The 16,988-nt window shown below is 37.4% G+C and overlaps 1 long non-coding RNA gene across 1 annotated transcript; it reads right to left on the bottom strand.

Annotated features, from left to right (window-relative positions):
* Positions 1-204: 204 nt before the first annotated feature.
* On the bottom strand, positions 205-16,624 carry LOC113909524. Its single transcript, XR_003515759.2, has 3 exons — positions 16,388-16,624; positions 6,370-6,485; positions 205-6,261 (listed from the first exon to the last, which is right to left on the bottom strand). It is a non-coding gene; the product is annotated as an uncharacterized LOC113909524 (long non-coding RNA).
* Between the last annotated feature and the right edge of the window lie 364 nt (positions 16,625-16,988).

Consider the following 16,988-nt stretch of genomic DNA (forward strand, 5'->3'; position numbering starts at 1 on the left):
TGAACAAACAATGAATCATGGAACACTGCATCAAAAACTAATGATGTAATATATGGTGATTAACATAACAATAAAAAATTAAAAAATAAATAAATAAAATGAGACCTCTGGAATCAAGGAACATAAAGCAACTGCCAAATGTTCGTGACCCCCCCCACTTAATAAAGGCATCTTTATTTCACCAGAAATAAAATTTTATTAGTAACATGTCAAATATGTTTTAAAATACAGTTACCTTTCTTCTTCCTCTCAGTTTAAAAAACAATCCAATAAAAACTCTAAATCATGACCCAAATATTTTTAAATGTGAAAATGACATATTTTAGATTATGTAACAGATACACAGTTTCCCAAATAAATGTTGTAGAACACCATCTGCTTGATATTTGGGTGCATTCCCACAGAACTAAATTTCTGCTTTTTTTCCCTTCATTAATGGCTTATGACAAATTTATGACACTATATTTCACAATAGCTATATCAACAATTTATGACCAAAGGAGAGCCTGACAAAAATCACTTGGCATGCTCAAATTAGACAATTTGTGCAACTCCCTCATTTACACCCATCCTCCACCCCTTACTTAGACACTGACAACTAAAGAGAAACAATGAGTCTATAGCAAGGGGAGGGTCTCTTATGGAATAAAGCTCAAGAAAGAGTTCAAAACAAGAAGTTGAAGATCCAGGTGCCATTTTTCAGCTTATGTTTACCAAATTGTTCAGCCCATGCTTTCACCCACAAGTCCGAATTTAATACAGAATGTTTTTATAACGTCTTCTCAGGTTTGGCCAAGCAAGAACTTGCCAAATTCTTCTTAACTGTGAACAAAATTTCATCTTTGCTCCAGTGTTAATAGAGCTCACTTATCTGGGTATAATCAATAGAAAGAAAACCAAGAAGAGAAATTTACCATGTGTCATTTCCTGACTGATAAGAATGGTACATGACTACATCCATGTTCCTTTTTTGCACTAGACGTAGATAAAATTTGTACAAGAAATCATTTTGTATGTATTTTGCTATATAAAATATTATAATATTTGTGACCAATTTGGAAACTTTATCTTTCATTTCTTTCGATTAAAAAAATTCTATAGAAGACAGACATGAACACGTATTCTTTGAAAGTAATCAGAATATAGGCTTGAGTGTATATTTTGATTTTCAAAGTGATGTAGAGCTTTACTACCCAAAGTGTGGTTGGTAGACTGGCAGCACCCACATCACCTAGGAGACTTGAGAAATGCAGACTCTCAGGTCCTATCCCAGATCTACTAAAAGAAATTTGTATTTCAACAAGATCTCCAGTGACTTATATGCACAAGAAGATTTGAGATGTGCTAATGTAGAGGAATGTTCTTTTTCTACCCAACTATAGAATAATCCCAGGGGAAAGATAAAACTACGCTAATAGGAAAATTTTGTTAAAAATGTTTAACCATGAATGTAACAACTTTTAGACATGATCCACTTAATAAAAAAAAACAAAAACAAAAACACCTGAAACATGTCACATTGCTGATGTATAAAATGAAGTTTGAGAATGGGAAAATGTAAATTAAAATTCTCTGTTACATAATAATCATGAACTGCTTGTATTAATTGCACACAATCTTTCATTGTTTCCAATCTAAGGTATCTTCTTTAGTAAAACATATACAAATGATGACTATTACACTGAACACTAGAAACGTGAAGATTACCTTAGTAGTCAATTATTTAATGACTAAGTACAATAGTTTTAAAAAGAATTATATCAAGAAACTGATGAATTCTCGTTTGATACACTTTGGAAACCATTTCCCAAAGGGGAGTTCATCCAGTACTGCAAATTGTTGCTTTCTTCCAAGTATCTTTGAGCAATTCAACATCAATGCTGGGGGAAATAGGAGGGTGAAGAATTAGAACCAAAATCTCCACTTACAGCAGACTGCAAAGTCTCGGGTTGGGCTGTGATTCAGAGCGGAGGGAAGGAAGAGCTGGCTGCATAGCTGGTGTTAAGAAATCCCAAGGCTCATTCAAGCAGCTCACTAGCATGAGGCAAATTAAAGAAAGTTGCCCTTCTAACCTTGACCGCACTATATACAACTCAGAGGCTGTGATTTCCTGATTCTGCTTCTCCTTCAAGGCTCTCCTTCACATTAATAGTAGCCTGATTTCCCCTAAAAAGAACATGAAAGCTGGAGAAGTGGGAGAGAAGGAATTCTTCTGTACTTGCACTTGTCTCCCTACCTCCCCTACAATCTCTATGCCCCAGGAATGAGCTAAGGCCAGCCACACTTGCTGTCTACGATAGTGGCTATTATGCTTCCAAGTATAAAATATGTTGCAAAGCAGAATGTACGCTGCTTCCCCTCTAAGAGCTAGGTCAGTAGACCTTCCCTTCTCCTTGTACATCTTCTTAGCTGTAAACACTTTTGGAGACACATGTTTGATAACCATCCCATAGTTTGAAAAAGAGAAATGCAGGTGCTTTCAATACTTTAAAAACAAAACCAAACATCTCCGAGTTCCTTCTTCATCAGTGAACTGCTTGAGCAGTTCACAGGGACTGTGTATCATTCACCTCTGTATCCCCAACCCTGGTACAGTGTCTGGCTCATAGTAGTTGCTTAATAAATGGTGGGGAGTTAGACTTATTTCTGAGTCCTCTAGCACTGAATTATTAAATCTCGGATTAAATCTTACTAAATTGTATATTGAAATCTGATCATATGTTTGAGCCTATCCATTTCTCTTTTTTTCCTTTATTCATCTATCCAGGGAGCTCAGTTTTGGGAATATTTCATGGTAACATCACATTTCAAATAATACATATGCTAAATAAAATCTAGCTTATACATCATTGATGAATTAAAGAAAATATCAGTATGTTATGGATATCAGGTTTGGGGGTGTACAGCAGACACAGAGAGTCAAAATGAGTGTAGCAAGTAAGGCAATCTGCCCTCACAATGAAACAACTTTCTCTTTCACTTATTAATACTGTTTTTTAATTTCTCTGCACCCGTCCAACACACTTTTTTTCCTTCCTCATCTCTTCATTTTCCTCTTCTCTCTTTTTAAAATTTTCTTCTTTACTAGGCCTTCAGGCTGAGGACCCACAAGAGTGATCAATATTACCTAAGGCATTCAGATTTCTCATCCTGTCTTTCTTACTCTAAGGATGGCTTCTGTTACCAAAGAAAGGATGTCTAGGTTCAAGAAAGTTATAACTGGTCTCCCGTCTTTTGCTTCTCTGGTAATAGAGCATGTGGGATGGGGTCAGCAAAGCAGGTCTATATGGAGTCTCTCTATATATCAGTTTGCCAGAGTAAAATGACAGCAACCTTGTTGGTTGATTCAGATGTTTACGTCATTTAAATACAAATTATTGTTTTTCTAAAAATCAAGATAACATTAGTCCACTCCTTATCTATGAATTATTTATTGCACAAGAAATTAAATGCTCTTAAAGATATTTTTAAATAACCTGGTTTGAAATCATTTTTTTTAAAAAAGCATATTCACAAATACCACTGGTTTCTAAGACAGTTCCTTCTCTACATATGAATATAGAGATCAGAGAGCTCAGTTAATGACATCATCAAATAAAACAGACTTTACTTCTGTTGCTCGTTCATTGCCCAAGAGTTGTTACTTTAAGATTTCTGACACACGCTAACTATTTTAATTTCACACTTTCTTGGTAATTTTTTCTCTCCCTCTCTATTCTATTCCAAAGTTGCGTTTCTATTCTCAAACAATTTCAATATATGGCAGTTTTGTAAGTCACAATTCGCACAGGTGTGTTTTTGTTATAGGCACCGTCCTAAACCAAACCAAATGTTTCTCTCAGTAAAAAAAAAAGTTAAAACTATTAGAGAGCTAATTCTATTTTTAAATTATATGTAGTATAATTATCCTATCTAATTTGGAATCTATTCAATTAATATCCTCATTGTTTAAGAAACCTTTTTAAAAGAAGTGCTCTTAAAGTAAAGTATTTTATAAGCAGTGAAACAAAGTTTTTGAACTTTGGTGCCAAATTTTGCCCTTAAATTAATTTTTAAATACTTATATCTATTTCAAAGCTATTTCACCATTCAAACAAAATTGCCTTTAAAAATTAGCCCCAATTATAATTTTTCAGTTTGTTCTAAAGTATTTTTTAATAATTCTGATTGAGCAATTAAATACAAACCTGATACTTTTATCAATTATAAATCTACATAATCTTCAACAACACATGCTACTTAGGGCACCAATATTTATACCAAAAACATCCATATGACTCACCTGATGATTCATTAAAGGGAACAAATAGTGAATCGGAACTAAAAACAAAATTCTCTTGACTAAAAAAAAGACTTCTTGGTCACAAGATGGCATTCAACTAGGGATGGAACAATGTTGACAAGTCACCATATTTAGATTTGTGAAAGCATATGATCACCAAAAGCCTGTAATATCTTCACTTAAAGCAGTGTCCTTGATTTTCATTATTTCCTATAAAGTGCTCTGAAAGCACATTAGTAAGCAAATCATTCCAAAGCTCTTTAACGGTGTTCTTCTATGTCCTATGCAATCCTTATTTTAGATTCTTATCTTCATTATCATAGTCTCTCTAACACTCATCTTTGGGTCTTTGGTATTTTCTTGAATATACCTTTGGCACCTAGTTTTCCCAATCTGTTTCATCAATTAATGACAATTCTTTAAATGATATGCTCCATAGAACATAACCCCAGACACTGAAATCTCACTCAAACCTCAAAGAACATATGAACCATTTCAAATAATTTCAGGGATCTATCCAACTTGTTAAACAATTATCTTTCAAATTGCAAAATATAGGGACTTATCTAAACTTCACCACCAAAAGCATTCTGAAACATTTTGTCAAATAGTGAATGGTCAACTACTATACAAAAATCAGTGCAAAGTTTCGTCCAGGCAGCCTTAAATGTACTCTTCGATGAAGAAATAACATCATGTAGAATTTCTGTTGTTTTCACCAATTTTTGCAGATAAGACTCTTTAAAATTATCAACCTATTAAAAACAAATTTGACCTGCTTACCCTTTTCCTGAGCTTCACAGCCTGTAAAAATGACATCATAAATAAAATGTAAACTCTTAACTGAAAGCCCACCACAAATTTTAACTGACCTCTAGAACTTACAGATAAGCCTATCTGCAAGGCTCATTTTATTAAATATTACTTTTAAGAGAAATGTCTATCAAGCCAAAAATAAAATAAAATAATAAAATAAAATAAAATAAAATAAAATAAAATAAAATAAAATAAAATAAAATGGATCAGTTTGGAGTAATCTGGTTGTTACATTCAGCAGTTAAGTTGCAATACGTTTGCCCCAACATGGATTGCCACCAACGGTAAGAGGAGAATGGTGTCAAACAATTATTTGGCACAATGCTTGACAAGCGAAAGCTTTCAGAAAGAACCTATCTTCCCCTCATTGTTTACAGAAAACGAAATTCGTTCCACCCTTAATATTCAAGAACACCACATTATCAGTTCAATGTCATTTTTTGTTACTTTCCACTAAGAGTGGCAAAATTTGGAAACGGGGACTTAAAAGTTTAAATCGGTATAAGAACTTGACATAGGTCTCCTTGTACGCATCATCTTATCTTAAAAAGAGCATAAAAACCTTTGCCTGTAAAGCACTTATTTGCCGCTTTATAATATGTGGACATATTTTCAGTTTGGATGATACTAAGGACTGCTGAGTAATAACCAGGCTTTTCTCCACTCAGTTCAGCATGCATGTCATCTTTGATCTCAAGTGCACTGGTAATTAGTGCCTTATTTTAACATCTTCACTATAAACAGTTCAGGCATTTAGAAACAAAGTATCAATGAACTTAACGGTTACTTTAATTCATTTTATAAATAAGCAGCTGAGAATTTTGCTCCAAGTGGCTGCTAGTGTAGCCCATTCCATAAATGGCATTCTCTGAAGCATAAGGCACAATATGATATGAATGCAGCTCTTCATAATAAAGAGACTGAGAACAGCATTCCTGTACCATGAACTTCAGCCGTTTTCTTGTATCAGAATAAGCAGTCTTATAACAGGGAGCTTCTTTAAAGTATTCATAGCTCTCTTTCTCCGTCTCTAGATGTATCTTCCTCAGCAAATTGTTAATTAACACAGACCTTCTTAAGTAGGTTTCTGGGTCTTCAAGAAACCTGAGCTTCTCCAGAGAGAGTTTGAGAATGCAAGTCCTGTCCTCAGGCAATATCAGGTGCTGGAAAGCAAATACATCATTTTCTATGTTTTAGAAAAATGAAAACTAGAGCTTTCACTATTGACAAGATTCATACAAATGAAAAAATAATAATAAGTAAACCCTTACTTTTGGAAAATACCCATGGTAATCTTGATGTAAATCTTCTTCTTCTGCATATTTTCTCTTAAAGTAGGCTACTTTCGACGTTGTTAATGTATATGTTAATACTTTTGTTGGATAAGCTAAACAAAATAAAATAATTGAAGAAAAGTCAGATTTTATTGTGGCAAAGAGTATTTTATCATATAAGTTATCTTATAAAAAGAAACTGTTGACCCTAGAAAATAGAATTCTATCTTCATTTACTGAGCAACGTGATAAAGTAGTCAGGAACAATTCTCTTGTGACCAAAAAGCCTGTTTGCAGGCAAATGCCACTATTCAGACCCAAAATAGATGTTCCAGGTTGGACAACTATATTTATTTCCTTATGCATCTCCTCAGAAATAAAATACTTACCAATCCCCTACTTAATTCCATGCCATTTAATGTCAAAATATGCCCAAATTTGAAGTTGATTCACAAAATTAATGGAAAGAGGTAAGTTATTTTTTGTCATTCCATTAGTTAAATTACCTAACTTATAAAGAAAATTTAATGTTCCTAGGTTAATCAAATGGTTGGCAACCCAATTATACCCTAAAGAAATAATTATGTGTGTCTGTAGACAAACCTTATGATACCATCCTCATAACACAGAGGTTAATCATATGGAAATGAAAGGCTTAAATAACATTCTGCCTAGAAAACTTGACCTTGGTATATAGTATCTGAATGTGAAAATCTTTGTTCTCTCCTTTAAACTGCTATTGCTATTGGGGAGTCTGATTTGCTTAAGGAAGAACAGTAGTGTTCTGAAAGCCGATTTGCAGAAATCATTTGGTTTAAAGGGAGTTCCTAGTGTGTACTGTAGGTGGTGCTCATATCACAGAAAACAGGCAAGTTCGATCCTAAAAACAAAGGACAAGTAGCTTCCTAGTGAAAGCACTGAATGAATTTAGAATACAAATTGAGTCCTGGTTAGTACAGACTCATTCAACCTCAGGGGGCTGACCCAAAATAAATGCTCATATTTATACATCATCGATTTTGCTTTTAATCTACATCCTCAAATATTTCTAGGTGTTGAAACTATTTGATGCATAAAATGAGTAGTTTATTAATACTTATTAAATAAATTCATGATGAAGACATTTAATGTTTTTCCTCTGTCTTAAATTTAAAAAATCTTAAATATTAAAAATGTGCACTTCAAGAACTTGCTTGCCCTAGTTTTTCTTCCAATTCAGTGGCATCTGTATAACACTTCCTGCAGTTTTTAGTAGCTGGATGGTTTTCCTAAAGCATAGGAAAAGCTACCTAAGTCACACCTAAAGCAGTCCAAATTTTCATTGATATCAGTGTGGACTGTAAACCCAAAGGAGTCTTCAGTTAGAATTGGCATGATTTATAAGGGCAGTAAGAATTTTAAAGCGCTGGTTGGTCTGACCTAAAAAGAGACAAATGTACAATGATTATTCACAACTGAATCAAAGACAATAGTTGCTACTATATGTATGCAGTCTCGAATGCAATAAGCAGAACTCAATTTATATGGAGTTTTCACAGATTTCAAAAGGTTGGGGGGGAAAGAGAACAAAATGGAGTATATTGAAAACAAAGAAAGCATTACAGAATCCAGTTTTCTTAGGGGCTGTTTTGGGTTGTTTTTTGGTTTTGGTTTTTTTGTTTTGTTTTTGTTTTGTTTTGTTTTTTGTAAAATGCATTTTCTTATGTGTATTTTTAAAGAATTTAATCAAATAATTAGGTGAAGCTTTGGGTTATTCTGTGATGACAATTAATTATTGCGACTGAATTCTTTTTTAACTATTTAGTTGATGCCACAGTGGTTCTCAAATGTTGGAGAGCATCAGAATCATCTGAAGGGCTCCTTAAAACACAAATTGCTGGATCCTACCCCCAGAATTTCTAATTCAGTAGCCCTGAACTAGGAGCAGAGAATCTACATTTGTAACAAATTTCCAGGTGATGCTGAGGCTGCGGGTGTGGGGACTGAATTTTGAGAGCCTCTGTATTAGAGCCCTAGACAGGGAAGTAGTTGCACTACAACAGCAAGTAGAAAAGCAGACCATTTGGCCCATCAACTGATTGCTTTGTCATCGGAATGCCAAGCAATCAGCATGATTAATTTTTGTTGGTGGTGGTGTCGCTATCCCAACATTGGCTACACTGGCTTCAATGCTGTAGCATCAAACAAAGCCAGACTGCCTTTTAACTAAGTAGTGAAGGAAGAATGAGGTCACTTTTCAACATAAATTCTGGGTTCACATTAAGAAGTATCAATGACTGAAAAAAAAAAAAAAAAAAAAAAAAAAAAAAGAAGTATCAATGACTGTTATTAGCATTTTAGCAGGACAGGTCACTGCTTTTTTTTTTTTTTTTTTAATAAGGTCCAATGGGTTATCACAGTAGGAAAGGATTGATGAAAGACTTGGAAAGAAGAATGACTTCACCATAGCAAACATTTTCATCTATATATATTTTGTTCTTTTAACATCTGCTCATTTTATTTTCCAAAGGAATGCCGTGTCTATAGCATTTAAGACCAATAAAACCTTTCAGTGAATGAAACAAGGCAGGACAGGTGGCAGCTTAGAGCACCGAATGTCAAATAAACCAAGGGATGTTCTGCGGAAGGCGTTTTTAATTCATAGATCAAGACCAAAAAATTATCCTAAATGTCTCCAAGGTTCATTAATTAAGATCCTGTTTGGCTGCATTGGAGTCATTAGCCTCAGATACAGAATGTATCAGACCCTGTAAATTCTCAGGGGTCTAGATTTGTGTCTCAGCTCCATGGGCAACACACTTAGCCACTTAGTTTATTGCTCTTAAAAAACACCCCCAAGGGTTGTTGAAATGCTGAAAAGCTTTCACAGCTGGTATTGGTTTGACAATTACCTCCTTGTAGGCTGTTTAGCTATTTCCAATGTTTTTGGCAAAAATGTTTTTGGAGGCTGCTTTTAGCCACTTCGAGGCTAAAATATATAGCAAACATAAGTTCCTACATCTGTTTTCTTGGCTGGATTGAAACTCAAAAACTTCAGAGCTGGAGATCAATTTGTTGACTACCTGAGTCAGCCTCCAAAGTTTACAGATGAGCAACGTGTGTCTCAGAAGGGTTCCATGATTTACAATAGTTGTGTGGCTAGAGTTTGAGTTTCGAAGTCAGGTTGAAGTGGGTTTGAATTTCTAGCTCTGCTCTTTCTTGGTTGGGTGGCCTTGAGAAAATTATAGAGGCTCTTTACAAGTCTTACTTGTAAAGTGGGGATGGAAATAACACTGGCTCATAGGACCGTTGAAATAATTCATTGAAAATGGCACTCTGCCTAGCGTATAGTAAGTGCTCAATCAAATCCAAGCTCTTATTAGTGCCAGTAGGCACAGAAACCTATCCCACAGACACCAATCCCAGCCTGGCCTCTTAGCTCTGACCCCAAGACTCCTTTCCACCGCCCGTCCTCCCAGAGATACTAGATTGTAACTGGAGAGTTAAAAGACTACAAAAGACTATTTCAAATGGTCAAGGAATAAAATACAGTACAGGCGCTATAACAACTCCAGCAAAATGTTTCTGGATTTACTGCCACTGGTCACATGTTTGGGGTGAAGGAAAGGTAAATTGTTCTTGAAACATCCAGATAGTCATTTGGAGAATTAAAGTTACTCTAGATATCCAAAGAAATTTGCCTGTTATGATCCAGTAAACAGGTACAAATCTGTTTATATCGTTCTCCCATAACTAAAGAGCCAAACTCAACCCAGCCTTGACATAGACAAGGAAAAGTAAAATGATTTTATGTGTTCATTTTCAGTGTCCTGAGTTCTGAGAACAGGATATAAATTATAAAACTGAGTTAGGCTGAGCCTATATTTATCTCAAAAGGTAAAATGGTTAATGCTGGCTTGGATATTCAAATTGCTTTTAACGCTGTAACCCCCCGGGGGCACATAAAATATCTGTGCCCAGCTCAATGTATTTCATAGTGTAAAACTCCAAGAAGCAACAAATGAGAAGTTACAGAACAGAAATGACCATCTCTGTCATTAGAGTTCCAGCAGAACAATTTATACACATTTTTATAATAAATGTTTCAAATGTAATTACAAATGATTGCTCAAGCGCTCTTCCTATTGTTCTGCTCCTGCCTCCAGACAACTGAAATCCTATTATTACACAAGTGATTTCATTAGGTACATGGCCCAGGGGCAGTACATTAAGGAAAGATCATCAGCAAATTAATTTACAAACACTTTGAGAGAACAGACAATAATAAAAGAACAAGCCCTGTCATGGCAATCCATTCTTTGTCTGAGATTGAAAAACCTGAGAGAGAGTGAAGAAGTGATGGGTTTAACGTATCTTCATTTGAATAACATTTCTATTCTCTTCCCCAGAACACTTTAATCAAGAAACTGTAAAAACTGAGCTGAGATCCTCCAACTAGATAATGGGCATCTGTAGCCCTAGACAACAGAAGAGCCTGATCAATGGGGAGAAGAAGGTGGGGTCTAGTCTCAGATGCACAACTCACTTGTGTGGTGGACAAATCATGGGTCTCACTGATTTCCCTTTGCATGGTGCTAGCCTGGCATGAGCCTTAAAAAGTACATGTCCCTATCTGACTAAATAATGCTCTGCTAGTTGCAAACCTTGCAGACGTCCTTCCTCAAGGGCCACTTTTGTTTAGAAAGAGCTATCCCATCTGTCACTGTTAGCTGCATTCTTCAATCTTGTTACAAGGCTTAAAATACTTCAACAGGATTTTCTAGTGCTGTTCCATAGCACTAGTTCAAATCCCAGCTCTATAATGTATGTGCTTAGTGACTCTGGGCAAAGGATTTAACCTCAAAGAGCCTGAGTTCCCTCATCAATTAAATGGCAGAACAATATCAAAGTCATTGGGTTGTATGTAAATTAAGTGAGATAATGTTTTAAAAGCACTTACTCAGTGCCTGTCACATTTCCACATATTTTCTACTCTACAATAAAGGTTAGGTGTTGTGAGTGTTGTGATTTCATTTTTGAAATCATAGATATGTGTCCTATTAAGCAGCACTGTGTTTGTTATAGCAGGACATCTGTCCTCTCTTTGGTGGTAAGCACAGGAGCATGAAACATCCACAAGTGTGCTCAAGAAGGTAGACGGAAGCAACATTCAAGGCCATAAAGCTGCTCCTTCTGTAGACCTTTAGCTTTGTGATAGCAAGATTCCATCAATTTTATCCCTCAAAACCCCTTGCCTGGCACCCTTCTAGATAACATACTCTATGGAACAGAATTCAGTGCCAGTTTTAAGCTCCAAATCAATGGAACAATCTGTTTCTTCAGATTTATCATCCACTCCAAGCAAAAGATTAACTCTGCTGGCAGGTCAGAATTACCAACAAGTTGTAGCTCCTGGAAAAGTTCCTTGGGAACTTCCAGGGACAACTGACAGGAAAGGAGGTAGAAGAGTTTCCCAAGACCAGCAGCATTGTCTGGAACTGGAGTCCATGTCCCTCAGGATAGCCCCAAGCATAGGCATGGAATATTAAATAAAATAACACCCTTCCACAGCCTTCCTATCTTGTTCCACTGCTGATGACCTCTGAACAAAAGAGAACATTATTAAATGGGATATGACCAGCCATGTAATCATGAAGTTACCTTAGTTGCTGCACCAAAGCCTAAATCCTGCCATGACTGGGTCCTATTAATGATGAAGACCAAGTGTAGTAAGTTTCATGGGTAAACTTTGTGCTTTACCTCCCTTCAGCAGTGCATTCCTTGTTTTGAAGGATGATGTTCCCTTTCACTACACCTTTCACCTTGGAAAGTGGAAATGAATCAGAAAGAAAATTGGCAAAGCAATCATATTGTTAGATATAGGTTCCAAGAAATATCTTACCGATAATGTCTAGGGAAATGTTATAACTTCCTTAGATATTCAGGTTTGTTGCTCAGAGAGGAAAGTTTTTCAATCCCTTGTAAGTGGACCACAGAGATCTTTTGAAAAATACCTCCTCTTCATCACCCTCATTGTCTTCCACTTTGACTACCATCAGGTTTGGGTATATTGCCAAAAACATTTAGCCTGGTATCCCAGAAGGGTTGTAGAAAAACATGAGATGGGCTAATAATTAACTTTACTCACTAAGAATATAGGAGAATTTGCCCTGGAGTTGGGTGATTCTCTGCCCTCACTCATTGGCCTGATTTGTGTCACCACCCAGAGTGGCTCTAGTGCTGTAATGTCCTTCATTCACAGGGTACCTTTCTTCTAAAGACTATAAGTGCTTCATTAAATTGCATTATGCTCAATTCAAACACTCCTCTTCATGTAATAGCTGGTTTTATCCCCCACCGCAGATATGGAGAAGTGAGCCAGAGAGCAGTAAATAAGCAGCACATGCAGACAGAATTAAGACTCTAGGCTCTTGAGTTGTGATTCTCTTTGCAGTATCCCCAACTTTTCTTGATGTTTGTAACCCTGCTCCCTTTTAATAATCATTTAAAAAATAACACATACCCCAGTACACCACCATGGAGGGGATCGCCTTCAAACCTGTCCCTTCTCCACTTCTAAGCATCACTGATGTTTAGGAGACTCTTGTATCTCTACCTGCCAAGAAGACTTTTTGTTGCTCTTTATAATATGAAAAAAAAGCTTAAAAAATTCTAACTATAAAGCTATATTATAATACTTAACATAACACTAGCAAGCTCTCAGTGGTTTTTATTAATGTCCCCTTACTCGCCCCACTAAGAAATATTGCAGTAAACTAGATGGCTCTGTTATTAGCCTGTTAACATAAAAGTAATTGGGAAAATTTTTAAAAATAATTATGTTTGACTAAAAAGGGGAAACATTAAAGTAATGTATTGACACTAGTTAAACAACTTATTAGAAAGGTGGGGGCATGGGGGGCGGCCATTGACAAGGATCAGTTCCTCCCCAAAATGGCAGGTGTACTTCTTCCTCAGTTTTAGTGGTGAATGTCTCTGGTCAGTTTACTCCTTTGCTTCTGGAATCATTATTTTATTTACCTTTCTCTAGGTTTCTGCAGCATATTGCTTTGACAAATAGAGCAATCTGAACTGGTTATGTATGCCTCAGCTTTAGAGCTATTGTAAGGGTGTCGGTGTTCTGACAGCTAAAGCTAGCTGGCATGGATCCTCAGTGAAGAGCCCAGACCTTTGGCGTCTTGATCAAACCTCTCAACATTTCTCCATGTTTCAAAGCATCTTCTAAACCCCAGGAAAGCAACACAACATAAAATTAAACACGGAATGTTCATAGACACATAAACACTTCCAAATAGAATATATAATGAAAAACCAAAATTAGAACTTGGTTTCAGTTTTAACCTGCTTGACCTCAGCCTTATGTAAGCCTTACAGCCCTAGCTACAGCCCTCTTCATAACTCGTGGTATGCACAGTTGGGGTTCCCATTGACAAGAGCGACCAGATTCTTCACTGCAAATCGGTGGGGTTTTTTTTTCACACTCTTCCTTAGGATCTACCAATGTCTCTAGAAGTAAATGCTTATTTTATAATGATACCATTTGATTTATTCTTATTTATTTAAAGCTAACTGCCACAATAACATTTTCTGATGAATGACTTGAAACAGGTATGTTCATCAAAATTGCACAGTGTACATTCTGCACATTATACATTCATGATAGAATCAAAATTAAAATTTAAGAACTCTTTTCACTTGACCTTCTTGATTGCAGTAGTGGTCTCAGTGAAAGGGCAGACCTGTTCATGTAAATTAAAGGGCACTGAATGATTTTAAACTCCTATGCATATTACATAAGAGATAGGATGCATATAAATTACTAATGCATAAGACTAATGCATATACACGAACCTATACCTGTGGCTGCTTTATTCAAACTTTCCTTAGATTGATAGCATGATTAGAACTCTACATACCTCTCATGGCAGATGACAATCAATCTTATTTGTCTCCTTGGATTTATTTCTTATCATAAAATATACTAGTTATAATGGAGGAAGAAAAAAGGGGTGGTGGTACTTAAGGCTAATGATGGCTAAAATGGCCATCTTTAATGCTTAAAATTATTAAACATATTTCAATAAAGGACTATGGAGACTAGTACTTTTAGAGTCTCATGATAATCATAAACACTATACAACTAGACCAAATAAATTTTCAATTAGGTTTCTAAATAAAATGGTTCAACTATTTCTTTTTACAAAGAGGTAAAGTCAGGGAAGAAATGCAGCAGGCTCTATTTTTATGAATTTGATAGCAATTTGCTAGGCTGCTTGCCTACAGGAACTGCACATGGATAGCTCAGTACATGTGAAAGTTAAACACAGCACTGGAGGGCTGAGCACTCATTAAACGACTGTATTCTGTCTTGAAAATTTGGTTAAGTTTAAAACGCTTAACACTCATGAGTTTCTATCATCATGGCCTTAACGCAAATTAAATTTTTAAAAAGCACCACAATCTCCTTTTGCAACTTGGAGAGTTCTCTTCATTTCCTTCATTCAGACATGCACCAGTTTGCCCATAGCGCTTCCGCTTGACATGCTTCCCAAGGCAGGCTACCTAATTTGGCCCAGTCTATTCACATGGGTCTTAGAGAGGAAAATCTGCCAGCCCACAAATGTTCTTTCTACAGAAAACCTCTATTGACTTCTATCCAGCAACCATCTATATAAACAACCCCTTATATTGATCTTGTAAGTTATGGTAATGCTACATTAGCATTTATTTCTCTGGATACATATTTAAACAGTAATTTCTTTTAAGCTAGTGATTACCTGGTAAAGCTGAATCAATCTGAAAAGTATATTTCTAGGACAGCTTCAGAAAATCTGGTGAGAGTTCCCCTTTGCACAGCAAGCATTTCTCACAGCCTCAGGCTCATGAATGGCTACCTGAGATTTTGAAACACGGAGACAGATGCAAATAACATCGGAAGAGTCAGGACTGCACTGACTTGAACTGGTTATCAAGTCAGGAGAACGCATGCAGTAGGAGGACCCTATCGAAGATGTTTGAGGTGGGGCTCTTCTGGACCAGACAGATAAATAGATAAACCTTCAAGCACACACAATTACTTTAGTGTTCTCCAGATTGAATTTTAAACATAAGGAACCTTAACTATCCTAAGAAATTTGGAAATAAGTGAATAACTGATTTCACCAATTATTTACTGGGAGATTATTTTGGGGAGATCATCAGCAGGTTGATTAAAAAAAATCAGAGTCAGACATACTTAATTTGTTTTTAAATGCCAGATTTTGTATAATTTCAAGAAATATTCTTTCTAAAGTAACAATCCAGCAGTTAACTCAAAACAGTAACTCAATCATTCTCTGTAAGACACACTACTTCTCACAGGATTTGAAACAGCCAAATGGTACTTTTTCTTTGAAGATAGTTTTTCTTTAAAGGGCCATGCTGAACTGCACCTTTTCTAAATGGATGTATGCTTACAGATCTCATCATCTTCTATATTTAGAGAGATGAGCTTTCCAAAGGAAGATAGGCAGCCAATGAGGAGGATCCCATCAAAAGAGAGGTGAGTTACTATGGTTACTTTTCAGGAGATTGAGTAACAGTGAACCGCTGCTGGCCGCCAAATGGACCCTTTCCAGAGCAGGACCTAAAAAGATTGTTGCTCCCCATACGTGTTGATTCAATTAGTCCAGACTACACGATGTCATTTTAGCCTTAACCACAGGCTTTCCATGGTGCTTACTGCTTCCAGCTCTCCTAGCCACACACGGGCAGCGAAGTCAAAGGAAAAACACGGAGGGCTGAAAACTTGCGAACACAAACCTAGTAACGACGGGCAGGGGAATCCTTGAGAACCAATTTCATGATTTAAAAAAAAAAAAAATGAAATCAGGTTATTCGGGACCACCACCTGGCCGCTTTTCAATCACTGAGGGCGGAGTAGGACCCCCTGAGCAGTCCCTATTCTCACCCTCAATGAAACGGGTCTTTTCTGAGCCTCAGGGGAAGGCACATTGCTGGATGAATCCAGACATACCTTGCAAGCTGGGTCCACTGACCAGGAGATCGGCGCATGCACCTGTTTCGTAGAGGCGCGGGGCTCCGTGCTCCCTCCCGCTTTTGCGGAGCTGTCACTCTTCAGCGGGGCGCTGACAGCGGCGGCGGCGGCAGCGCGACAGCGACAGCGGCAGCAGCGGCAACTGCAGCTCGGCGGGCAGCCCTGGCTCCTGCAGGTCGGTCCCTCCAGTCTCTGAAGCGCCTCTCGCTCCGGGTTCGGAACGCGAGGCGGGCGCGCAGCTGTTCTCCGCTCGCATTGGACCAGAGGGAGCAGATGTTACCCGGTTGCTAGGAGCGTTGCTAGGAGGCGATGACGCCCCTCCACAGCTCGGGAGCAACTTTCCTGTAGGTCGGGTGCGCTGGCGGGGGCTGCTGGGAGCTAGGTTTGAGAACTGGAACGAAGAGGGGCAGCGAACAAAGAGCCCCAAACAGGGGGGGTCCTTTTCTCGCCGAAGTTGGGTCCCGGAGAGCTGGGGAGATGCGGGTGGGCGAGGGCCGCAACTCCGTGCCCGGGCCTTCGGGCCCTGCTCCCATGGACCTGCGCAGGTGATGGGGGCCGCCCCCCGCCCCGCCACCGCCCC

This window comes from Zalophus californianus, chromosome 6, assembly GCF_009762305.2.
Source record: "Zalophus californianus isolate mZalCal1 chromosome 6, mZalCal1.pri.v2, whole genome shotgun sequence".
Lineage (NCBI taxonomy): Eukaryota > Metazoa > Chordata > Mammalia > Carnivora > Otariidae > Zalophus > Zalophus californianus.